The sequence below is a fragment of the Danio rerio genome, chromosome 5 (genome assembly GCF_049306965.1).
Source record: "Danio rerio strain Tuebingen ecotype United States chromosome 5, GRCz12tu, whole genome shotgun sequence".
NCBI classification, from domain to species: domain Eukaryota; kingdom Metazoa; phylum Chordata; class Actinopteri; order Cypriniformes; family Danionidae; genus Danio; species Danio rerio.
The window spans coordinates 3,297,501-3,322,275 of record NC_133180.1 but is presented as its reverse complement, the minus strand read 5'-3'; the positions used below and the strand labels follow the sequence as shown (position 1 = coordinate 3,322,275).

General features: G+C 36.1%; 1 protein-coding gene across 4 annotated transcripts in view; it reads left to right on the top strand.

The window, feature by feature from the left end:
- The window catches only part of mtmr4 (myotubularin related protein 4), a 144,012-nt gene that overhangs the window by 5,056 nt on the left and 114,181 nt on the right, over positions 1-24,775 (top strand). For 2 of the 4 annotated variants that reach the window (XM_073951777.1, XM_073951776.1), the window contains exon 1: positions 24,544-24,602. The exons of the other annotated variants lie outside the window; for them this stretch is intronic. The gene's annotated coding sequence lies outside the window, so the exon portion shown is untranslated. Of the gene's footprint in view, positions 1-24,543; positions 24,603-24,775 lie in introns of those variants that run through there. 4 annotated transcript variants of the gene reach the window in all.

Here is a 24,775-nt window from a genome sequence, read left to right as displayed (position 1 = left end):
AGCTGCAAGTGAGGGCACAGCCACATCTCATAGCAAATTACTTTGCAACTTTGTTGCATAAAAATAACTCTTTTTACAGCACTGCCGCATGATTTCTCTTGCTTTTACAAAAGTTATTTATCTTTTATATCCGTTATTAATAGCCTATTTAAGTTTTAAGGGGGCCTATTGACTATTTCAGTGCATGCATTGACAGCTCCTTCAAATACTTGGAACATACTTGTCTTATTTGTGTTTAATTCGATAGAATGATAAACACGGACATTTTCAGAAAATAACCCATTTATTTAATTTAAAAATATGTGAGGTCTATATTTATTTTTATAGCCTAAAATATATTTTATTTATTTATTTATTTAAACTAGCCTATATGTAATTAAAAACAAGCTGCATTTTACCATTCTTTTTTTCATTGAAGAATTATTGAACAGATTATTAATAACTTATCAAAGAACATTTTACTGAGCTCAGTGAAAAGTTTTAGGTCAAATGGGCTATTTAATATAAGAGCAATATAGGCTAATGCCGACTCGCCGCAGCCATGTCTAAAATGAAACCCTTATCAGAAGACTATAAACACATATGCCAAGCGCAACATTGTGTTAGATCTTAGCAAATACAAATGTGACACTGTTATTAATTACTTTTGTGATGATAACACCTGAAGCCGCGCTCAACTGAACAAAAACATGGAAAACTTCACCGCATAGTCACGTGCGGGCGGTGACTCCTCCATCCGCCTCCCGTCTGAAAGGACCTTAATGCATCCTTGTTTCTTCCATGCGTTGATTTAAATATGACTTAATTTGCATTATATATTTTAATATATATATATATATATATATATATATATATATATATATATATATATATATATATATATATATATATATAAAATTGTTATTATTATATTTATTATTATTATTATTAATATATAACACTGCCGCGCCCCCATGCGATAGTATCGTGTATCAGTGATCTCACAGGGGGGTGATATGGCGATCCAACACAATCTCACGGCAATTCTTAACTTTTTCATTTAGTGACTAATTCATACAAATTCGTACGATCTAACTTGTACATTTTTGTACGATTTGCTCATCCCCTAATGACAGTTGGGTTTAGGGGTGGGGCTAGGTGCCATGCCTGCTTTTTAAAATCATACAACTTCGTACGACTGAACTCGTAGGAACTAGTTCGAATTAGCCACTAAACTGCCAAAACGTAAAATATTTAAGTTTTCTCGTGACATCAGGCTGGGCGATCTGAAAATTTTGTATGTGGCCCAACACTACTGCAGTTTATAGGTAAGATTAACTCTACGGGGCGGTATGACAACAAACTTTTGTTCCTTTTGACACTAATGATATTCACAGAATTGCCCACATTGTAAAATATATGTTAATTAACAGTTTCCATATTTTGTGTTTTCGTTTATTTCTAGTTGTGAGTTGCATTGTGGGATGTAGGAATGCTCAAAATAATTGATTATTCCTTAACTGAATGGGTGCGTTTGTAACGGATTAATGGTATCAGTTAAAGTTTGGGTGCATAAGGGGGTGATCGAATGGGCTTTTTTGCGTTAAGAGGGGCGTCTTTTGAATGGTTTACTAAAGGCCGTGAGTGTTTTGCATGTGGCTCATCCCTGAGCAGCAGTGTTTGTGTTGTCAAGACAACTACAGAGAACTTTTAAAGATGGAGGGGAGACTAGTGCTCGCTGTTTCAAGTTATCCAGAGCTGTATGACTTTACAAATCTTGAATATCACAATATTAATAAATATTACAATTGTAACAACACAGACAGCAACACTCCAGCACAATCAAAACCCAGCTGATTCAGTCGTTTCCTAGTGACATAAAAAAGACCACCTCGCTGCTTTTTTCCTTGTCAACAATAAAGGCAGTAAGGTGCGCCTCACGTTTTGGAATGGAAAAGCACGTGTGCTGTGATCGGCCACTTAATGTGCAACTGCAACACATATTTGTTCACTTGCGGGACGGTAACGTGTAACCACACATGCATACAGACATATTTGCTAAAGAAGCAAAATGGAAGAAGTAGTTGTTTGATACAGATGAGTTGATGCCAAACCAGCACTGATAGCCTCCTGGATCTACATCATTATCACAACAAATAGGCTTTAGCTTTCATTTTACAGCTTATAGAGCATGTATGCACATTAATGCAATATCATAACTAAACTGTTTACAAAAAGTTAACATATACCCGCTTTAGCATTGTCTTTTTACACCGCAGTGTGCGAACTTGAACCGCGAGTGAGAGAGGAAACCCTATATCAAAGCATAATCTTTAAATGGTTTCTATTAAAAATGTAAAAGGGTTTTGTGATATAATAATAACAGCGGGGCATTAAATAAATGCTGATTTTCCGTGGAGCGAGCGATTTAAGGAAGTCTGCTATTTAAAAAAAAAAAAACAGCCCATGCTCGTTCTTAAAAGGATTCAGTCAGTGTTTTTGTTTTGTAATCTAATTTAATCATTTAAGTGAAAATAATTTAGGGCAGGTTTTATTTTATTCATTTTATTTAGTTTATTCTGTTCTTATATGCGGTTGCAAACACTGCAGGTGCGTGAAGAGGCTCTGTTATTAATATGTTCGCATCTTAAAATAAATCAGTATTTTAAAATGCAATATTTATTGTGTCAGACACGTCAATAAAAAAAAATAAAAAATTTAATATTAATCTGACCAGTTAACCGTTAATATTCGATTAATGAGTGGCGGTTGTCGGTTACAAAATTAACGTAAATGAGCATCCCTACTGGGATGTTGATCTCTGGTTGGTCCAAATTTGATGTTGAAAATTCAACTCTACAGTTTAACAAAGTGACTCAGTGACATTTTAGTCCTTTGAAAATAATACAATAACAGGAAATGTGCTGCAGTTTATTACAAGTTATTTGTTGCTTCAACACAGACAATATAGCATTGCAAACTATTACAAATGTAATAAGTCACTTTTTCCAACTTTTCAAGGTTAAAAGAAAGATCAAGGTGTCGTGATGCAATTAAAAATCATAAATAATCAGGGAAAAAAAAAAAAAAAAAAAAATATATATATATATATATATATATATATATATATATATATATATATATATATATATATATATATATATATATATATATACACTTTCCCAGAATTCCCTGCATGAAAAAAAACAACTAAAGTTAAACAAATAAAAAAAACATAAATTGTAAAATTGTAAAAAAAGTAAAACATAAATTGATATCACACTTGAATTTTGATTAATTGCATGGTATTAGGCCTGCCACAATATCTGTTTTTTGTGGTATGATGTATTGCACCAAACTATATTGCGATAAACGATATTATTGTCATTTTAGGACATTTTAGGATTTTATGCCGCTCATTATTATATAATGCCAGAATGACAATATAATATCATCACAATGCAAGTGCACTCCTCCAAAGACGCATCATGTTTTATTCTGAAAAACAGTTTAATTAATTATAGTCATTTTAACAAGAGCGATTAAAATCGTGTTATAAATTAAAGCAACGGCACGCAATAGAAGGAATATTTTCCATATCAAAAGGAGTTTTTTTTTGTCCGAACCAGCACCTCGAATTGATATTTTAGAAACGGCTTCTATTGCAGGTGAACAACAGAAACTTAACAATGATTAGCTCAGGTACAGCTCATGTGCTTTAGTCAGTGTTAAATGCTAATAATGTGAGTCTGAATGCCATTTTACATCACATTTTTGCCATATACTGAAAGCAGCAGCAGATAGTTCACCTCAAACCTGGAATATAAATTAAACCGTCTGAAGTTGAACTTTAGAACTAAAAACATATCAGTGATTCAGCATTTACATTTATTAATGTTAAAGAGGTTTAATATGTATTACATATATTATAAATCTTACCATTACATGAGTAAGTGCATATTCTGAGCTTCTGAATTATCACTGCAAATCTCGTCATGTAGCATGTTGTTTGCAAACATGGTTACAATGTAACCTGGGGCCTGTTTCAGTAAGGAGGTTCAAACAACTCAGAGTTTAAACTTGAACTCTGAGTTGATTTACCGAGAGATTAAAAACTCTGAGTTTTCGGTTTCAGAACAGCTGATCTGAGTTGGGTCAATCAAATTCGAGTAGACCAACTCAGAGTTAAGCGCGCACACCGTGACTTTAAAAAGGCATTATCAATGGAGCGCAGACATTACGAGTGACTGTGGCAACATCTTATAAAAGAGATCACCATTTCTTTCTCCAGCTGAACTTGATGTTCTCATGCAAAGTTATAGCAAATATGAGCGTATATATTTGAAAAGAAGCAACCATCAGTGAAGAAGAGACAGTTAGCGTGGGAAAACAGCTGCTCAAGTTAATGCATAATTTCACTTTTTAAGTATTTAAATATTTAAGTATAATAAAATAAGTAATGTAATTTGTGACGTTTATATTTTTTTCTGAACTTTTTTATACATTTATTAGTTTTAAATGATTTAACAGTGCACTTGTGTGTCTGCCTTTTTTATTGATCAAGTGATAGAGGTTAATATAACATTTAGAAGGTAAGCAGTACTAAAAATACTTTTTAGAAAGAATAATCCATTAATCTAGTTACAGTGCATGTCGAAGGTGAATTCAATTTAATTATTTATTTAAAAAGGATAAGCCATTCTAGTACAGTTCTTCTGTGTGTGACTAAAATGTAGGCAATATGTTTCCATCCAAATATATTACATAAATTTATGTGCAAAACTGGAATATTGCATAAAAGATGCAAATAAAATTCCATCCAACGAGTCAAAGAGAAAAAAATGGTCACTTCCTGATTAAACTGGCACCAAATATCAACAGTAAAAACAGAATTTACTGTGGTAGAAGAAGCTGCGTCAATTAATTCTTTATTTAGCCTAATTAATGTACTTGCGCCTCGATGTCAGAAGACAATGCTGAAACACAATGAACACGTGGGGGCGTCTGAAGCCATGAGACGCGGAGACTCTTGACACGCACCAGACGCTCGGAGGTAATTAATAATATACAATAATACTGAAACAGTTAAGGCATTTTAGAATGACTAAAACAATATTTAAGATGTTCTGCAGTGTGCTCAGCTTGCTGGTTTGTCCATTTACACACATTTTCATTATCATATGATCATGATCTTTTTTTTAATGTACATACTGTAATTTGTTCAGTAAAAGAACAAAGAACGTAGTTTATGCGCACATTTTCTATCGAATAAAAGTTTATCCTACTCAGTTATGCGCGTTTTTTATACATATTTTAAAAAGTTATGTGCATCATGACGTTTCTATCAATCGTTTTTATGCACGTATCCAAAATGAGCATTAAAATAGGTGGGTGGAAACGTATTTCTAAGGCGAGAAATACCGCTTCATCTTTAAAAAAGGGGAGGAGACAGACAGAAACTCTGAGTTTAGAGAATAAAACCTGCTTCTGACCAGGTTAGATTCACAGAGTAAGTTACCACAGTAACTGACTCTGAGTTAAAGTTACCTCTCTTTCAGAAACAGGCTTGACTTACCCTGCTTTCTCGAGTTTAACAAACCTGCCATTTTGAAACGGAAAACCCAGAGTTTCTCTCATTTCAGGGTTAAAATACTCTGAGTTTTCAGTTAACCTCCTTTCTGAAACAGGCCCCTGCTCACCTAATGTTTAGAGTCAAGAACTTGCATTACAGCACCTTTAAGTTGCAAAGAAAGTGCTTCTTTTTAAACAGTGCATGCTTAAGTTGCAGCTTTTATAGTGGTAAACATCTTTATTGCTAGACATGATTATTTTTAGTCTGTATATTGTTATGCATGTTTGTTTGAGCGATCCTATAATCCTAAGTAATAATAATGTCACGTTTTGCACACAAACATGAGCAGCACGTTTCACATTTATCAGTGTAGGTCAGCATGGGTGGTTTTATTGCTTTTTTTTATTGGATATTTTAAATATTTCTACATCTCCGCTCTGCACTTTGACGTGTTTGTGCGTAACTCCTTCATATCTCCACAATGATAAAATGTCATTGAGCTGATGATTGATGCAACTCCTTCAGATTTGAGCATACTGAACTTTGACATGTAAACTACACTGTAAAACACATCTGTTCATGAACAGCTTCTGTATATTTGTTTATTTCCGGTTGTGAACTGCATTATGGAATGTTGATTTCTGCTATGTTGACTTTTGAGGTTGAAAATTCAACTCTACAGTTTAACACTGTGACATTTATTTACTTTTTTAGTAGTTTAAAATAATACTGTATACGGAATAATATCTAGAGAAATGAGTCCGTAAAATAACAGAATATGTACTGTCAGTTTATTACTAGGTGTTTGTAGTGTAATATACAACATTAACCCAGACAATAGAGTGGAGGAACTATGACGCCAATTTGTATGCAAAAACCCGGAAGCGAGTGAGCATTTTCGCAGTTCTGGTTCCCTCGTCCCAAAGTCAATGGGTTTTTCCCAATGGGGTTTCAGTTAAATCGTTTAAATAAGGTTTGTGGTTAACAGAAACTCAAGATACTTCTACGACATAAAACACATCATTTGCATCACACTCCTGCGTTTATTAATCGGTTATGCTTCTTTAAAAATCCGGTTGCTAAATGGGACTACAGGCGGTGTCGGAGACATTATACGTCATCGAGCTGATCTGGTCTGGAGCGCAGCTCGCTTGTGTTGGGTGTTTGGATTTGTGTGTTATTTAAATATTTTCATGAATAGTATTTTAAAGTTTTGTAGTATTTTTCTAATTGGTAAATCATATTGTGTGTAGATAATGCCTTCACATGTAAAGGCTGTCGAGACAGATTCATTTGTTGATCATTTATTTTAATTAAAATATATTATGGGGATACAGCTTACCAGTGCAGCCTGTGGGCTCTATTTTGACGGTCCATGCGCAGAGCGCAAAACGCAGGGCGCAAACGCTTTCAGGGCGTGTCAGGACGCGTTTTTGCTAATTTAAGGACGGGAAATCTGCCTTGCGCCGTGGCGCATGGTCTAAAAGGGTTGAGTTTATTTTCTTAATGAGTTATAGGTGTGTTTTGAGAATAAACCAATTAGAGTCTCATCTCCCATTCCCTTTAAGAGTCAGCTGCGTCGCTCCATAAGCGCATTCGCTATTTTTAGGACGCAAAGTAAGTCTAAGTGGAAAAACTGAACATTTCACAAGCAAACAGTGAACAGTTGACAGTTTTTTTAACAGAAAACTGTTAAACAGAGCATCTACTGCGTGAGAATGAGAGATAATGGATCTACTTTCACATTTCACATTCGCTCTTGGATAGGGAAACCTTTACACACAGACATCAATTAGCCTATAAATAAATACTTTTGTTTGTTAAGCGCAAATATTCGTTTAAAACTATTTCTAAATTCAGTTCTAATTTCCAGCAAACGAATAAATGAATAATAATAACAAAATGTGCTCAAAAACCTGAGTTATATCCTAAAACACATGCTGTGCCCCATATGGTCTAAAACCTGACAGGTGGACAAATCTAAGCTTGTTTTTAATAAAACAAATATAAATATGGATATAATAAATAATACTGCTAATAATAATAACATTATACAAAAGCAAATTGTTATGAATGAACTGAAAAAGCCTCCCGAGATGAAGAAGACATAAAAGCAGTGATTTTTCATATTTATGTAGGCTAGAAAATAATATGTTTTGTAATATTTTAATACTTTATATTTATATTCTATATCTATTCTTATTATATCCTATATATATCCTTAATATTACATTTTTTCATATGTAAAGATATTTGCCTATTGCTCTTGTGTGTATTAAGCAGTGTGTAAGCGAGGCGCAACTCTGCGCTGGAGTTTAGACCGGGTTTGTTTTGGTCTAATGAAAAATCTATTATAGTTTCTCATAATAGCAACGCGCCAGCGGTCCGCCTCAGAACACCTTCCTTTTTAGAGCAGAACGCCTATGGGCGCACATATGAGCGCTGATGCATTTGTTATCTAAACAGCATAGCGCAACGCCTCAAAACCACTCTTGCGCCAAGCTGAAACTACCAAAAGACTACTGCGCCATGCCTTGCGCCACACTGCACCGGGTGTATGATAGGGCCCTGTGTCTTTCCTGCTCTCAGTAATACAAACATGTGAATAATTGTGTAAAAATACACACATTAACTGTCATTTTAATCTGATCAAGTGATTTTTTTTTTTTTTTTCTTCATCTGAACACATTTAAACTGCAGTATTTACACTCCTCCTTAAAGAGTACAGCAGATGTGACTGTATGGGCTGCTTTTCGCTGTACTTCATGACATAAAAATAATATTGAATGTTGTTCTCCATCCATGGTAAAACTTGCAGGCATATAGACTTCTCCCCCACGCCTCATTTCTGTCGTCTATTACTAAGCAAGCAGGCTGTGTGCACGCGAGCGATAAACTTATTTAAATATGTCTGATGATAATACTGTGTAGGCACATTAATATATACAGTTTTAAAACTTTTACGAAAACCGTAAGGCAAAACAATATGTATATCCCACGTAAAAACAATCCAAAAGGTGTGTTCATTGCGTATATATTGGTTTATAATATATAGCGTGGATTATAATATAATAAATCGAGAGATTAACTCTGTCATGGACCATATTTCTCAAAATAAGCTTGAAAGGTTGTCTGTAGCAGGGTGGTGCTGATGACACAGCCGAGCGCCCCGAGGGCTCTGTAGTCCGTTTATAGCCTAATGTTAGCTTTTCAGTTCTTGCGTTTGCATTTAAGATCCAAAAGTGCTCAAAGTTGTATTTTCGTGTGAGAATTATCCGGCTGGACAAAACGTGTAAGTGTAATGAACAGTGTCTGAACACAGAGCTTATTATTCGCAATCTTCGAAAAGCCTATAGGGATTTTATAGAGGGAACCAGCTTTATGCTAGCAGCCGATTAGCCTACAAACTGTCGCCACAGTTCCTACAAACTATTATAGAAGTCACTGTTTCAGACTTCTCAATGTTAAAAGTTGTTGGAAGAAAGATCGAGCTCCCATAAAGCAATTCAAAAGCAGAAGTAAATGAGGGAAAAATAAAAACATGAAGCACAGAATACGGAAAACTGCTCATTTAGGGATCTTTTTTAAATTTAGTGGTTTATTAGAGGACATGACAAGCTTGTTTATGTCTCATTCTGAGATTTAGGTGAAGCCCAGAGCAAATTTCTGTTGAAAATAGAAGTGAAACTTTTATTTTGGTTACTGAGAAGTGATACTGATATGGCAAGCTGGAGATTCTGTCTAAAGACACAAATAATATTTGTGACTTTGTCATATTTAGATATAGTCATTGCTGCTATGTCAGTCAGAGAAAAAAAGCAATATGAGAGTGTAAAATTATTTACTGGGTGGATGCAGTCAGAACAAGCTTATAATTCAAGTGATGAAAGCCAAAAATACCCCTGTGCTGGTACGAGTCCCGGATGGGTAAGTTGGCGTTTTGTGTGGATGTGCATGTTCTGCCCGTGATGGTGTGGGTTTCCTCCCGGTGCTCCGGTTTCCCCCACAGTCCAAACACATGTGCTATAGGGGAATTGATGAACTAAATTAGCTGTAATATATGAGTGTGTATTGATGTTTTCCAGTAATGGGTTGCAGCTGGAAAGGCATCAGCTGTGTAAAACATATGCTGGAAAAGTTGGTGGTTCATTCCGCCGTGGCAACCCCTGGTAAATATGGGACTAAGCCAAAGGAAAATGAATGAAAATGATCTCTGTAGTTGTATTTTTAATACATATGACATTGATTATATGAGACCATAGATATATACACTAGATGTCGCCTGGTCTATTGTTATCTATTGGACGGAATGCATCAATAGCGCCGCCATCTTGCTACAGGGTAGCGCTCCTTTGAAATGAATGCGGGACCAATGTACAGTGGAGGACTGTGGCCATCCAAAGCCAGAGATATACACATATACACACATATCTATGATCGGGAGTTTTCCTGGATGTTAGTGTGTAATTTTTTTTTCTAATTACGAAAATTATAATTTTACATCACTTTTCTACATTGATAGATCAGTGACCGCACGGGCATTCCTGACCAAAAGCTTGTGTTTGTGTGTACAGAAATGTACTATCCACCCTCCCTGTTAAATTTGATCTAATCATGTCCTGAAACACAGCTCCTCTCCTGCTTTCACTTCTCATACTGACGGAGGGAGCGATTCGTTTGTGAATGAATCCCCCGAACGACTCTTTCACTAACGTTAGCCCACAATAATACAAGATTTTGGCAGCGCAGCATCTCGTTGTCATATTTCTTTTGCATTGTTTGCTGATTTTATTCAACAAAACTAGCATAAGCCGAGTGTTTAGTGCGAGTTGGAGCTGCTTTGCCGTTTGGTGAATGCAGTAAGTGACTGTTATCATCAATAACGTTACCTGATTAGCACAAAAGTTCAGAACATACAAAAACAGAAAAAAACTTAATATTACCTATGAAATGTTCTGCCTTTGTGCTTTGTTTTCTTTGTTTGCTCGTTACTACACCCGTAGACAGCGCTAAAGTCCCGCATCTTCACGTAATAACACTGTCTTGACTAGTGCGGTTGAATGACATTTGTCCTGGGAGCACTGTACCAATGTGGCGGCGCTATTGACGCATGCTCAGGGTCCCGATGCGATATCTAGTGTATATATCTATGATATCACACAAGCAGGAGTGCTGTCTTATAGAAAGTCCTTATTGCATGAGCTCCATTCCAAATGTGTGTTGATTTTATACAACAGTTCACCAGAAACAAGAAGTTCATGCAGACTGAGCAACAGGTTTAGTTTTATTTTCAGTTTCACCAATGAAAAGAGTTGAGATCATTTGCTTGTCTTGGAGTCACACCTGGGTTGTTTAACTCCTGAATGAATCGGTAATAGGGGCGGCATGGTGGCTCAGTGGTTGGCACTGTGGCCTCACAGCAAAAAGGTCACTGGTTTGAGTCCCAGCTGTGTCAGTTGGCATTTCTGTGTGAACTGTGGAGTTTGCATGTTCTCCCCATGTTGGCCTGGGTTTCCTCCGGGTGCTCCGGTTTTCCCACAGTCCAAACACATGCGCTATAGGGGATTGTTTCCCAGTACTGGGTTACTGCTGGAAAGGCATCCGCTGCGTAAAACATATGATGGAATAGTTGTTTCATTCTTCTGTTGTGACCTCTGATAAACAATGAACTAAGAATGAATGTATCAATAATAAAAAAATAAATAATTTTTAAAAGTGTATTAGTCACTTTTTTTTGAATGATTGATTCAATGATTATTTTTAGTGTTTATTCATCCATAACAGGTATAAAATATCACAAAAATATTGTTTAATTATCATTTTATTTAATACAAAACACCCAAAATAGATGAATTTATTATTTTTTTGTAGATATTGCATACATTTAATCATGAAACCAACAGACTCATTGTAAATACATTATTCAGAAATACATGATTCTAAAAATACTTTTTAATTATTATATTTAGAACAATGCTCAAATATAGTCTCTTTATTATTCTGTGGTCACCACAGCTGAATGAACCGCCAACGTATCCAGCATGTTTTATGCAGTGAATGTCCTTCCAGCTGCAACCCAACATTGGGAAACACCCATACACACTCACCCCCCCCCCCCTAAAAACACACACACACACACACACACACACGCACACACACACACACACACACACTCATACACTACGGCTAGTGCTGGACATTAATTCGATATCAATATAAATCTCGATAGAATTTTTTCAATAACAGTGATATAATTTTTAGGGTGCTTTCACACCTGTGAATCGATTCAGTTGTTCTGAAACAGAGATTACAATTGTTACATTGTTGCTCTTTGCTCTTGGAGCAGTTCACTTTCACACTGCAAAGTTTCTAATCGGACCAAAAGAGCTAAAATAAGTCACGTGTGAGTAAACTCTCGTCACATTGGTCAGAGTGTCAGGGTTTATTTTGCAGCGTCCCGCTCGGCTGTCAGGAGAGGTGGTGGTTTGGTGGTGATTGAAAGGGTGTGCGTGCGTGATGTGTCTGAGGAGAGACGTGGTGGGGAGGGGAGAGAAGGGTGCGCGACGTAGCCTATTTGAAGACCGGGAGGGACATGCGAGATTACCGGGAGATCATCACTCGTTTGCGGGCATCCGGAGACTCGCAAAACTTCCCGCCCTACTCATAATTCTCTCTTCATATAGCCGTATGCCTATTACATATCCATAAAACACTGTGATATAACCGTGCTCGGATCATATCGCTTTCTCACTGTAATCGAACCGCTCCAGGGTTCGTTTCAAATGAGCCGAGACCACCTCATTCAAGCGATCTCGGAGCGATTACTTTGCCATGGAACAGAGTGCGATTACCCTGTTCACATATGCCAAACGAACTGCGCTAACTGGGCAAACGAGACACGTTCCAAAACAAAAGTGTAGGTGTGAAAACACCCTTAAACCCATTTCCGGTATTTCGATATAAATTTGCATATATGAATTTTTTATTATAACATCTTATACATTGTATCAATTGTCACTGAATGACTTTCAGAGCTCAGCCGTGAAGAGTGTGATCATGTCACTTGCGTGATGACGTACATCACAGACACGCTGCTGCTGCTGCCAGCGCTCATCAGTTCGCTCCATCGCAGAACGCTTCAGCTACAAAATGAGCGCCCTGAATACAGATGTGTATGAACAAGCTTCCACAAGATAGAATGCAGACGACTTAGTTGATCAGAGAGGAGAGTCTAATGCAGTGGTGTGGACGTTGTTCGGCTTTTTAAGTTCAGAGAAACTTGTAGTTTCGGTGCTCTGCAAAATGTGCAGGAGAGTGGTGCCGACTAGCAGCGGGAACACATCAAATCTGTTCCGCCGCATTTGATATGTTTTTTTCTTTCATAGCGAACACACAGTTGTGCATGAACATAAATGTTTACAGTGTCAGTATAACTACTCTAGCCTATATAATGCTGATTTTTACCAGTGAATTAAATGGTCTAATAATGTTGTCAATGAATGCAAGCATAGGCCTATACCTCAAACATAATTCAACATCAGAATTATTATAAGTAGAATAGAATTATTTATAGAATCTAGTAGACCTACACAAAATATTATTGTTGTTGTTTTACCATATGTTTGAGAAAAAAAAAAGATAATTGCCAACTCATATTAACCTTTATTGTACATCAACAGAATCGTGAGAGAATCGTGATCTTTATTTTAACCAAAAAAAATCGTGCAGCTCTAATTTCATCAGGAAAGAAAGTCCAGTTTCTCAGAGAGGTGCACGTTTAATTAAAATGTAAGATTTGAGGAATCATGAATATCTGCAGCAAGACTTTTAAAAGGATAGATTACCCCAAAATGTATATTCTCTCATCATTTATGAAGAAAATGTCATTCTGTCAACACAAATTAAAACTTGCTGAATAATGCTAGAAAAAACAGCTATTGACTTATTTTTGTTCCTACTATAGAAGTCAATGTTTGCTTTTTTACAACATTCTTCAGAATATCTTAGGGCCTACTCACACTATGCCATCCGTACCGTGCTCAGGTCCGTTTCCCGGATCGTTTGAGAAGTGTGAGTGCGCTGAATCGGGCTCAAGCACGGTTCACTTGGCCGGCCCTGGCCCGGTTGGAGGAGGTGGGTCTGAGCGTGGTACACTTGGGCTTTGGCGCGGTACGCTTGTGTGTGAGTGCAAAACGCTCCAAAGCCTGAAACTGAAAGCGAGACGTGACTTTTAAGGGGCTGTTTCATGTAAATTTATTAATCAATCTTACTGTTCAGTGAACGCAAACTGCCGTAGTTTATTCAAGACGCAAACCCCTCACTGCACGACAGCTGTGCACCTTCAGCAGACCTCCTCAGTCCTGCAGCACGAGGGCTTTATGATTGTTTATGAGCGCCTAAAGTGGCGGATCTGTTCGGCGAAATATCTGACTGCGTGTCCCCGCATCCCTAAGGACTGTTTGGCGAAATATTTGACGGCATATCAAACGACTGATGTATATAACTAGAGAAATCCCCACTGTGCTGCTGAGTGAGAGAGCGCTTCTCGCTGAACAGCGCAGCAGCGATGATGTAAGCGTGCCCAGGCCTGATTGTGGTGTGAGTGCGGGCCAGCCGGGGGAGACGGGAGGGGGGACAAGCGTGCTTTGGCCCGGTTCGAGGCAACTGTACCTAGTGTGAGTACGGCCTTATTTTGCATTCAACAAAAGTGGAAATTCAAAAACATTTCATAAGGAAATGTTCATTATAGGCTGAATTATCTCTTTAATGCTAGATTATTGTGTAAGAGTTTTAAATGTGATTCTAATATGGCCCTGCTGTGTTTTTTTATTCCCTTTCGCCAGCATTACAGCAGCTGAGTTTTGGTAATTTTTTGATCTGGTTATAGTGTATATGTCTGTAAACTTTCTGAACTAATATATAATGTTCTCTTTGAAGCGTTCGCTCTTTTCTCAAGTCAAAATCTGACTTGTTTTTTTTTACTTATGTTATCATTCACCAGGAGAGAATCCAAAGTCCAGTTTCTCAGAGAAGTGCACATATAAATGTAGAAATCATGAATATATGCAGTAAGATGATCTTAAAGCGATACTTCACCCCAAAATCTAAATTGTCATCATTTACTCGTCATTTACCTTTTTCTCTCTTCTGTTTAACACAAATAAAGAAATAAAGAAACACATTGACTTCAGTAGTATTTTTTTGTTCCCACTATAGAAGTCGATGTCTGCCTTTTTACAACATTCTTCAGGATATCTTATTTTGCGTCCAACAGAAGTGGACATTCATAATTGTTTCGAAGCACCTTGAGTAAGGAAATGTTCATTTTCGGCTGAACTATCTCTTTAATGCTAGATTATAGTGAAAGAGTTTTTAATGTGTTTCTATTAGCCCTGCTGTGGTTTTTAATTCCATTTTACCAGCATTAAAGCAGCTGACTTTGGTAGTTTTTTGATTTGGTTATAATGTATATGTCTGTTAACTTTTTGAAGTTATATATTATGTGCTCTTTGAAGCGGTCGTGCCTTTCTAAAGTCAAAATGTGACTTCTCTTTTTACTTATTTAGTCATCCACCGAGAAAATCCAAAGTTTCTCAGAGAAGTGCACATCTAATATTAATGTAGGAATCATGAATATATGCAGCAAGATGATCTTAAAGGGATAGTTCACCCCAAAATGTAAATTGTCATCATTTACTCTTGTCGTTTACCTTTTTCTTTCTTCTGTTTAACACAAATAAAGAAATAAAGAAACACATTGACTTCAGTAGTATTTTTGTTCCCTCTATAGAAGTCTTTGTCTGCTTTTTTACAACATTCTTCAAAATATCTTGTTTTGCGTCCAACAGAAGTGGACATTCATAATCGTTTCGAAACAACCTTGAGTAAGGAAATGTTCATTTTTACGTGAACTATCTCTTTAAGATTATTGTGTAAGAGTTTTAAATGTGTTTCTATTAGCCCTGCTGTGGTTTTTAATTCGCTCTCGCCAGTTTCTTCTGCTCATCAGATCTGCAGTTTTCATTTGAAGCAAAGCATAAATTAGATCAGATTGTCATCTATGCTAAACGCAGGCTCACCAAATCCAATTTTCCCAGAGAGACGGTTTGAGTGTATTGAGTTTGCTGTGCTGATGACGGCAGTGTTCGTATCTGTGTTGTGAAGTGAGATTCTGCTTAATAAATCTCTAGACGTCAGTGAGGTTGTGGACGCGGTCAATCTGTCCTACAATCCTGGAAAAACAGAGATTAGATTATATCAGCTGTTTATTTTTTTTGTTTTTTTTAAATAACTCCTATTTTAGCTTTGAGACTTAAGATGTAAATGTGAATTATAATTACATGATGTAAATTTCAGGTCAAAATACAAGAGATCATTTATTATACCCTGTTATTAATTTAACTTTTTGGGTCAGAGGGAATGGTTTGCCTTTAAATGCAAATGAGCTAGTTCAGCCCCGCCCACTAAAAGAAAGTTCTTCCTGTGTCATTTTGCTCTGGAAATAGTTACCATTCATTCATTCAGTTTCTTTTCGGCTCAGTCCCTTTATTAATTAGTGGTTGCCACAGTGGAATGAACCGTCAACTTATCCAGCATGTGTTTTTATGCAGCGGATGCCCTTCCAGCTGCAACCCAGTACTGAGAAAGAAAATAATTTTAATACAGAATGAAATCAAACATGATGAAACAGAGAGCCACAGTCGCAAATACCACAGTAAGATGAACATGCCACACACAAATGCCGTTACAACATTTGCTGTGCATGCATGCATGCAGGGCTCTATTTTGTCAGTCCATGCGCAGAGCGCAAAACGCAGGGCGCAAACGCTTTCAGGGCGTGTCAGGACGCGTTTTTGCTAATTTAAGGACAGGAAATCTGCCCTGCGCCGTGGCGCATGTTCTAAAAGGGTTGAGTTTATTTTCTTAATGAGTTATAGGTGTGTTTTGAGAATAAACCAATTAGAGTCTCATCTCCCATTCCCTTTAAGAGTCAGCTGCGTCACGCCATGAGCGCATTCGCTATTGACAGGACGCAAAGTAAGTCTAAGTGGAAAAAAAATGAGCATTTCACAAGCAAACAGTTCACAGTGTTTTAACAGAAAACTGTTAAACAGAGCATCTACTGCGTGAGAATGAGAGATAATGGATCACTTTCACTTTCACTCTTGGATAGGGAAACCTTTACACACAGACATCAATTAGTCTATAAATAAATACTTTTGTTTGTTAAGCTCAAATATTCGTTTCAAAACTATTTCTAAATTCAGTTCTAATTTCCAGCAAACGAATAAATGAATAATAATAACAAAATGTGCTCAAAAACCTAAAAATAATTATATCCTAAAACACATGCTCTGCCCCATATGGTCTAAAACCTGACAGGTGGACAAATCTAAGCTTGTTTTAATAAAACAAATATAAATATGGATATAATAAATAATACTGCTAATAATAATAACATTATACAAAAGCAAATTGTTATGAATGAACTGAAAAAGCCTCCCGAGATAAAGAAGACATAAAAGCAGTGATTTTTCATATTTATGTAGGCTAGAAAATAATATGTTTTGTAATATTTTAATCCTTTATATTTATATTCTATATCTATTCTTATTATATCCTATATATATCCTTAATATTTACATTTTTTCATATGTAAAGATATTTGCCTATTGCTCTCTTGTGTGTATTAAGCAGTGTGTAAGCGAGGCGCAACTCTGCGCTGGAGTTTAGACCGGGTTTGTTTTGGTCTAATGAAAAATCTATTATAGTTTCTCAAAATAGCAACGCGCCAGTGGTCCGCCTCAGAACACCTTCCTTTTTAGAGCAGAACGCCTATGGGCGCACAAATGAGCTCTAATGCATTTGCTATTTAAACAGCGTAGCGCAACGCCTCAACACGACTCTTGCGCCAAGCTGAAACTACCAAAAGACTGTTGCTCCGCGCCTTGCGCCACCCTGCGCCGGGTGTATGATAGGGCCTGCACACACAAACACACACATGTGTTTTTTTTTTGCTCATCTGCTTGCAGCACATGTGACAGAATACCGACCAAACAGGTAAATTTGCTGCTGTATATCTGTTATATAACAAAGTTACTGTACAAAATAAACCTGATTTAATGTCTACAAACAAGGAATCTTGTTGCGTGATTCAAGCATCCTCGTTTATAGTTGCGTGCACTGCTGCTGTGTTGATTCCAGCGGTTATGAATTACATGGCTCAAAAACTGTAGTATAAAACACTATACAAACACAAAGTGTAGCACTATCTGCTTTTAGAAGTGCAGTTTGATCCCAGAGAGTTGAACAGATCTTTTAATCCCAGTTTCTTTGCTAATCCTGTCTTGTGGATGTGTTTATATACTTTACTATGGATCTATAGTAATATGCGCTTGTCAATCAATATCAGTGGGCGGGGAAAACCGAACTGCCACGTCACAGTGCAGTCAGCCTCAAATTTAATGGGATCTGGACCTAATTTTAACATCAGGAAATTTTTCAAAAGAGACTCGTTGTGTTTATATCACTCCAGTATGACTGTGGAAACACTAAACCTACACACGGTTTTGTCCAAACAGCTTCCAAAAGTTGATTTTGCATAAGAGAAGCTCTTAAAGACAAATGAAGCAGATGTAGGGTTTTGATATCTGTTGTGTGATGTTTGGCTCGTGCGCTGCAGTGTGTAAGTAGGTTGTCGTTTTCTCCATTTCGCAGGCCTGGCCGCTGGATAAACGCTACAGCAGGAATAAAACAGCTTTGTTTTGTTGCCAAATGTTCTAAGAGATCGAGCAAAAGCACAGGCTGTTCAGGCAGCGCCACGTTTCTTCAGCCCTTCTTGACTCTCTCCTGATCACCACAGGCTGTTATACCTTCACAGTAGTTTACTAGTAGAGTAGTTTACCGCAGGTTTAAGTTATTGATAACGATTGTAAAGACGAGAACACAATTTTAGAAGCATTTTTAACCCACAAATCACATCAGATTATATTTCAACCTCATAATAATTCAGAAATGCATAAATAATGATAATAACAAACAAACAAGGGAGTAAAACTTTACATATCATTTAAGTCTAATATTTGTCATGTTATTTTACATTATTTTTAGGAGATGCAGCCATTTTAATAAGTTGCATTTTGGACCCTGGCACATATGGAGCTTCATTCGGTGTCAATATTAAGGTGTTTTTATTCATGAAGTTTTATCAAAAGTAAAATTGTAATAATGAGAATACATTTCTACTATGTGCTTAGTTATTTTGACAATGCTGAGGCTTGGGTTTTGCTGTGCTCAGATTGCTTCATTTACTCAAATGGGTTAAGTTCACAGTGCTCATTAGGATTAGTTTTTGAACTTAAATGGTTTGTTGCAATCGGTTTCCTCAAATTGTTTGAGTTACCTTAACTTTTTGGGTTTTACAGTGCAGTTATAAACTATTGCTTCCTTATTTGTTGTTATTATTATTTATGTTTATGCACTTCTGATCAAATGCATTAGGAGGGTTGAAATTAGGAGTTTATACGGAAATGTAGTTTTTTTTTTTTTATCTCAGATTTAAACTAAGATTTTAACGAAGTTTATAACCCATATTTAATTAGCTTAAGAATTCATTCATTCATTCATTTATTTTCTTGTCGGCTTAGTCCCTTTATTAACCCGGGGGCGCCACAGCGCTAATGAACTGCCAACTTATCCAGCAAGTTTTTACACAGTGGATGCCCTTCCAGCTGCAACCCATCTCTGAAACCCATCTCTGGGAAACATCCACACAGATATTCGCACATACACTCATACACTACGGACAATTTAGCCTACCCAATTCACCTGTACCGCATGTCTTTGGACTGTGGGGGAAAACCAGAGCACCCGGACGAAACCCATGCGAACGCACGGAGAACATGCAAACTCCACACAGAAACGCCAACTGAGCCGAGGATCGAACCAACGACCTTTTTGCTGTGAGGCAACAGCACTACCTACTGCGCCACTGCTTCGACTATAGCTTAAGCATATCATAATTATAGGTTACAAATAATGCAAGAACCTCGCCAGTTGTCATTTTAATGATTAGATATAAGACTTTTATCATAACATTATCAGTTAAACCATTTCATAAAATTACATTGAAAGTAAAGTCATAACGATGAAAATGAGACATTTTTCGATATTAATATTGTATAGTTTATTTCAATAAAAATTGCATAGTTTATTTCACCCTTAACATACATTCAGAGATTTGTTAGTTTCATATAAATTACTCGGGATGTTGCATGTGTTATTATATTGAATCAGATTTACTCCATGTATTCTGCAATAAGTCCTGACCAAAATAAGGGTTTTGTTTTATTTCTCATCATTTACACTGAATGGAACCATTATTTCACCCACATGTTGACATTTTGATTTTGATTTTCATTTATTTTTGACATTTTATCAACAACAACCCAGCATTTTAGTGCAGTAAATAAATAAACTTTTATATTAAAAAAAGTGATTGATAGGAAGAAAGAAAGAAAGAAAAAATGAAGGAAGGAAGGAAAACAAGCATTAGATGGGTGGATGTATGAATTATTCCAACATGACCATACGTTCAGAATTTTCTTTTGATTTCATATAAACTACTCACCGCCACATGTGTTAGGGTGAAAAATGAATCCACACTCCAGTTAATTGATAAAATAACCATGCCCTGTAAAAAAATCTAATCTCAAAATGGCAAGACGACTAATATTTTCATATTGCTTTGACCTTTTAATGTCTAATAAGTTATTCAGGCTTCAACTAACTAAGTCATACAAAGTTTAACATTATATTTTATTCAGTTTAATAGATGCAAGTTAAGATGGCTAGAAAAGTTCAGCAAAAATCAGTCCACAGCTCTCAAAATGTGGAAAAAAGTATTAAAAAAAAACCTTTATTGACATGGCTATTTCTTAAACAGGCGCAGTTTTAAGGAATAACCATGTCAAAAAAGGCTTTTAAATATTTTTTTTCCGCATTTTTCGAGTGCCTTGGACTGACTTTTGCTGTTTATTCTGATGAATACCTTAGCCAAAGAGCACTGATACATTATTTAAGCTACCGCTGAGCACTTTTTTATTTTATTTATTTATTTATTTTTAGATTTTTGGACTAGAAAAGTTCAGTTAATTCAACAAAAAAAAAATGTAGGCAGCAATGCTTCTACAGCGTATAGTTGAAAAATAAAGTATAATAATAAGAATATAAGAATAACAAATGCATTATGAGGGTTTGAAATATGAAACATTTGCTTGTAAGTTTCCTAAAGTCTCTTTTATGTGTAGTTTGAAAGTAGCTTGGCAATTTTTCCTGATGAGTAGCTTGTAGTTATCAAGCTACAGACACAGTAGCTTCCCTACATTGCAGTTTGTACAGTATAATAAATAAATATGCCTATGGAATTTCCCCTATATTCACCAAAATAAACCTGTGTTTGTGTGAGTGTGTGTGTAAGTGTGTGTGTGTGTGTGTGTGTGTGTGTGGTCAGATAAGGACTGGCGTGTGTGGACCTGTGTGGATTCTCAGTGGGTGCGGCTGTGGTGCAGATTTCAGGCTGTGCTTTTATGGAAGTGTGTAGAAACTCCTCCGCTTCACATGTTTCTGATGGCAGATTAAAATAGTTCACCCAAAAATTAAAATGTAATCACTGTCGACCTCCATTTGTTTTTCCTGTACTTTGGAAGTCATTGGGTACATGTTTTAAGCATGTTCGAAACAAGTATGATGATAGAATTTTGTGAACTGTCCCTTTAATTGGTTGAATTTTATTACAAAAACACACGCATTGTCCTTTGTGCTAGTGGGAGTTGTGGCCTTGTGAAATATTGCCAACAGAATAATATTTTCCGAGCATGTCGGAAAGCTGTCGCCTCAGTTTTAGTGAATTTATATGAGACACAAACATAGAAAATGGAAATTTGTGAAGGCTAAGGCACTGTAAATGTCAAACTCTCCTCACATTGCACAGGTGAGCCACCGTATGTAGGAGTGACTGGAGTGTGTGTTACTTCCATAAAAGGCGTTTGTTTCTTGTATTGAGGAGGTGTGTCGGTGACTAGGGAGGTATGGGGAAGTTTGTGTGTAACATGTATAGATAACAAGTGCAATAAACGCTGATAAGCAACATTTATGTTCATATAATGAGCGATTCATAAATATAAGTGAAGTTTAGGAGGTGTGAGGCTCTTTGGATTGTGTTTAGTCTGTTGTGTATAAAGCGTACAACTGTAATGGAGCAGGAACTAGGATATATTGGAGATTTTAATGCTGTTGTTTATTAGCAATATGTAAATTGCATGTCATGAAAAGTAATTGAGAGTAATAATCAGTGCGAGTCAAAGAAGATTGTAAGGTAAAGGTCATTTGAGTCCATTTCAGGATCACACCACTGAGTTTTCTCATTTGTCAGCTAGATGAATATAATATTTTCATACCGAATCATATTTTTTCTTTGTATTATGTAATACATGTCATCCAGACCATAATAAGTGTCTTGTTTTATTTCTGTTTAAATATATCAATTGCACTGAACGTAACCCTTATTTGTTTTAAGGTTTTTAAACCCTTTTATCTACAACAACTTTTAAGTTTTAGTGTAGTAAATAAATTATTATTAAAATTAAATATATATATATGATAAAAAAGATGGATGGATGGATGGATGGATAGAAAACAAGCACTTATACATTTATTAGACCCCCATTGATTTTTTTTTTCTTTTTCTTTTTCAAATATTTCCCAAATGATGTTTAACAGAGCAAGGAAATTTTCACAGTATGTCTGATAATATTTTTTCTTCTGGAGAAAGTCTTATTTGATTTATTTCAACTAGAATAAAAGCAGTTTTTATTTTTTTTACAACCCATTTTAGGGTCAAAATTATTAGCCCCTTTAAGCTAATTATTTTCTGATAGTCTACAGAACAAACCATCGTTATACAATAACTTGCCTAATTCCCCTAACCTGCCTAGTTAACCTAATTACTCTAGTTAATCCTTTAAATGTCACTTTAAGCTGTATAGAAGTGTCTTGAAGAATATCTAGTCTAATATTATGTGCTGTCATCATGGCAAAGATAAAATAAATCAGTTATTAGAGATGAGTTATTAAAACTATTATGTTCAGAAATGTGTTAAAAAAAATCTGCTCTACGTTAAACGGAAAATGGAGGAAAAAAATAACAAGCGGGCTGATAATTCTGACTTCATTCATTCATTTTCTTGTCGGCTTGGTCCCTTTATTAATCTGGGGTCGCCACAGCGGAATGAACCGCCAAATTATCCAGCACATTTTTACACAGCGGATGCCATTCCAGCGGCAAATAATTCTGACTTGTTAACTATAATTCAACTGCATGAAGAGTTTAGATGCAAAAGCCTCTAAATGCCATCTGAAATGTTTTTCTAAAATTAACTTTTTTTTTCAGTCTGCTGTGTTTATATGCTGTTATTTGATTTAAAAGGCATTGAGGATTGATGGATGAATGGATGGATGGAAGTATAGATAGATATATGGATAGATAGATGGATGGATGTGTAGATGGATAAATAGATGGATAGAAAACAAGCACATGAGTTCAGACTCAAACCTCTAAATGCCATCTGAAATGTTCTTCTAAAATTAGCATTTTTTTTCAGTCTCCTATGTTTATATGCTGTTATTTGACTTTAAGGCAATGAAAATAGTCTATTCATCACCATAACAATGAAATATCTCAAAATACTTTGGGGGAAAAATAGAAAAATGCTCATTTCTGAGCAGATTTCTGATGGCATTTAGAGGCTTTTGCATCTGAATTCTTCATATATATATATATATATATATATATATATATATATATATATATATATATATATATATATATAAGCCAGTATTGGACTTGTCAATATTTTAATCAACTTTTAATTATGCCATTTAGAAAATTATTATTATTTAGTTAATTATAAAAATGAAAGAACTTTCTAGAGAACTTTGACACCTTCACTTATAATAAAGCATATACGCCTTCCTTAAACAAATGCATCTTAATGTGTCATAATATTTTAAGCTGGTTGAGTGCAAATATAACTTGTAGATTTTTATTGACAGTTTTTTATATTTAATACTACACATTAATAAAACAGCATGATCTTAAATGCTTCAGTTGCAGTGAGTGGCTGAATGAGCACTATCTGATGATCTGCTGGACTGTTGCCGAACAGAATCACTAAATCCATTAAACTGAGCTTAACTAAAACTAAATGACTTCCTCTTCCAGTTTTAGCTGGTGGACTTCAGTAAACACCCGTACAGCAGGGCTCCGGGACTCTATTGTGATCCTGAATTTATTGAAGGGGGCGTTACATGCAAACAAAACACAGCAGTGTGCCTTTATGGGTGTGAGCAAGTGTGTGTGTGCTGGTTTAGTTACTTGTGAGGGCTGAATTGTCCTCACTTACAGTTGAAGACAGAACTATTAGACCTCTTGTGAAATATTTATTATTTTTTTAATATTTCTCAAGTAATATTTATTAAAGCAAAGATATTTTAGCAGTATTTCTGATATTTTTTCTGGAGAAAATTGATAACTTGGTTTTATTTTAGCTAAAACAAAAGCACTTATTCATTTTTTGAAAACCATTTTAAGGTCAATATTAATAGCCCTCTTCGGCAATATAATGTGCGAATAAAAAATCATCTCCACCTCAATTCATTTACCTGATCTAAAAACAATGGAAGTCTATGTAATGTCCTCACTAATACAGTAAAGCAAGTGTGTGTGTTTTCTTTGCTGCTAAGCTGATGTATATGCGCGTTCAGCAGGACACGTTGCTGTGTGTACGAGCGTGCTTTTAAACTTTGTTTAGAAACTATGTGAACGCTCGTGCTCTGCTGAGACGCTCACCATAACAGCGCTGGCACGTACTACACGCTGAGGCCCCGCCCACTCCGCGCGCTTTCTGTAAGTGTGTGTCCATGCGTAGAGAGGCGTGATTGTGGCATAATGAAACCTTGTGGAGTTTGTGTTCACGCACACAGACGCGCTCAGGTAAGAGCTCAGCTTGTTTTCTGGTCGCTTTCATTCGCTGACCGGAAGGAATGTCGCATTTGTTACCTTGTAGCGCTTTCGGAAGTTTCGAACGTTCGAAACTGTTACAATGTTTCACTTTGGAATGTTGCACTGTTGATTCGACCGTGACGTTTACTGTTAATCTGCTCTTT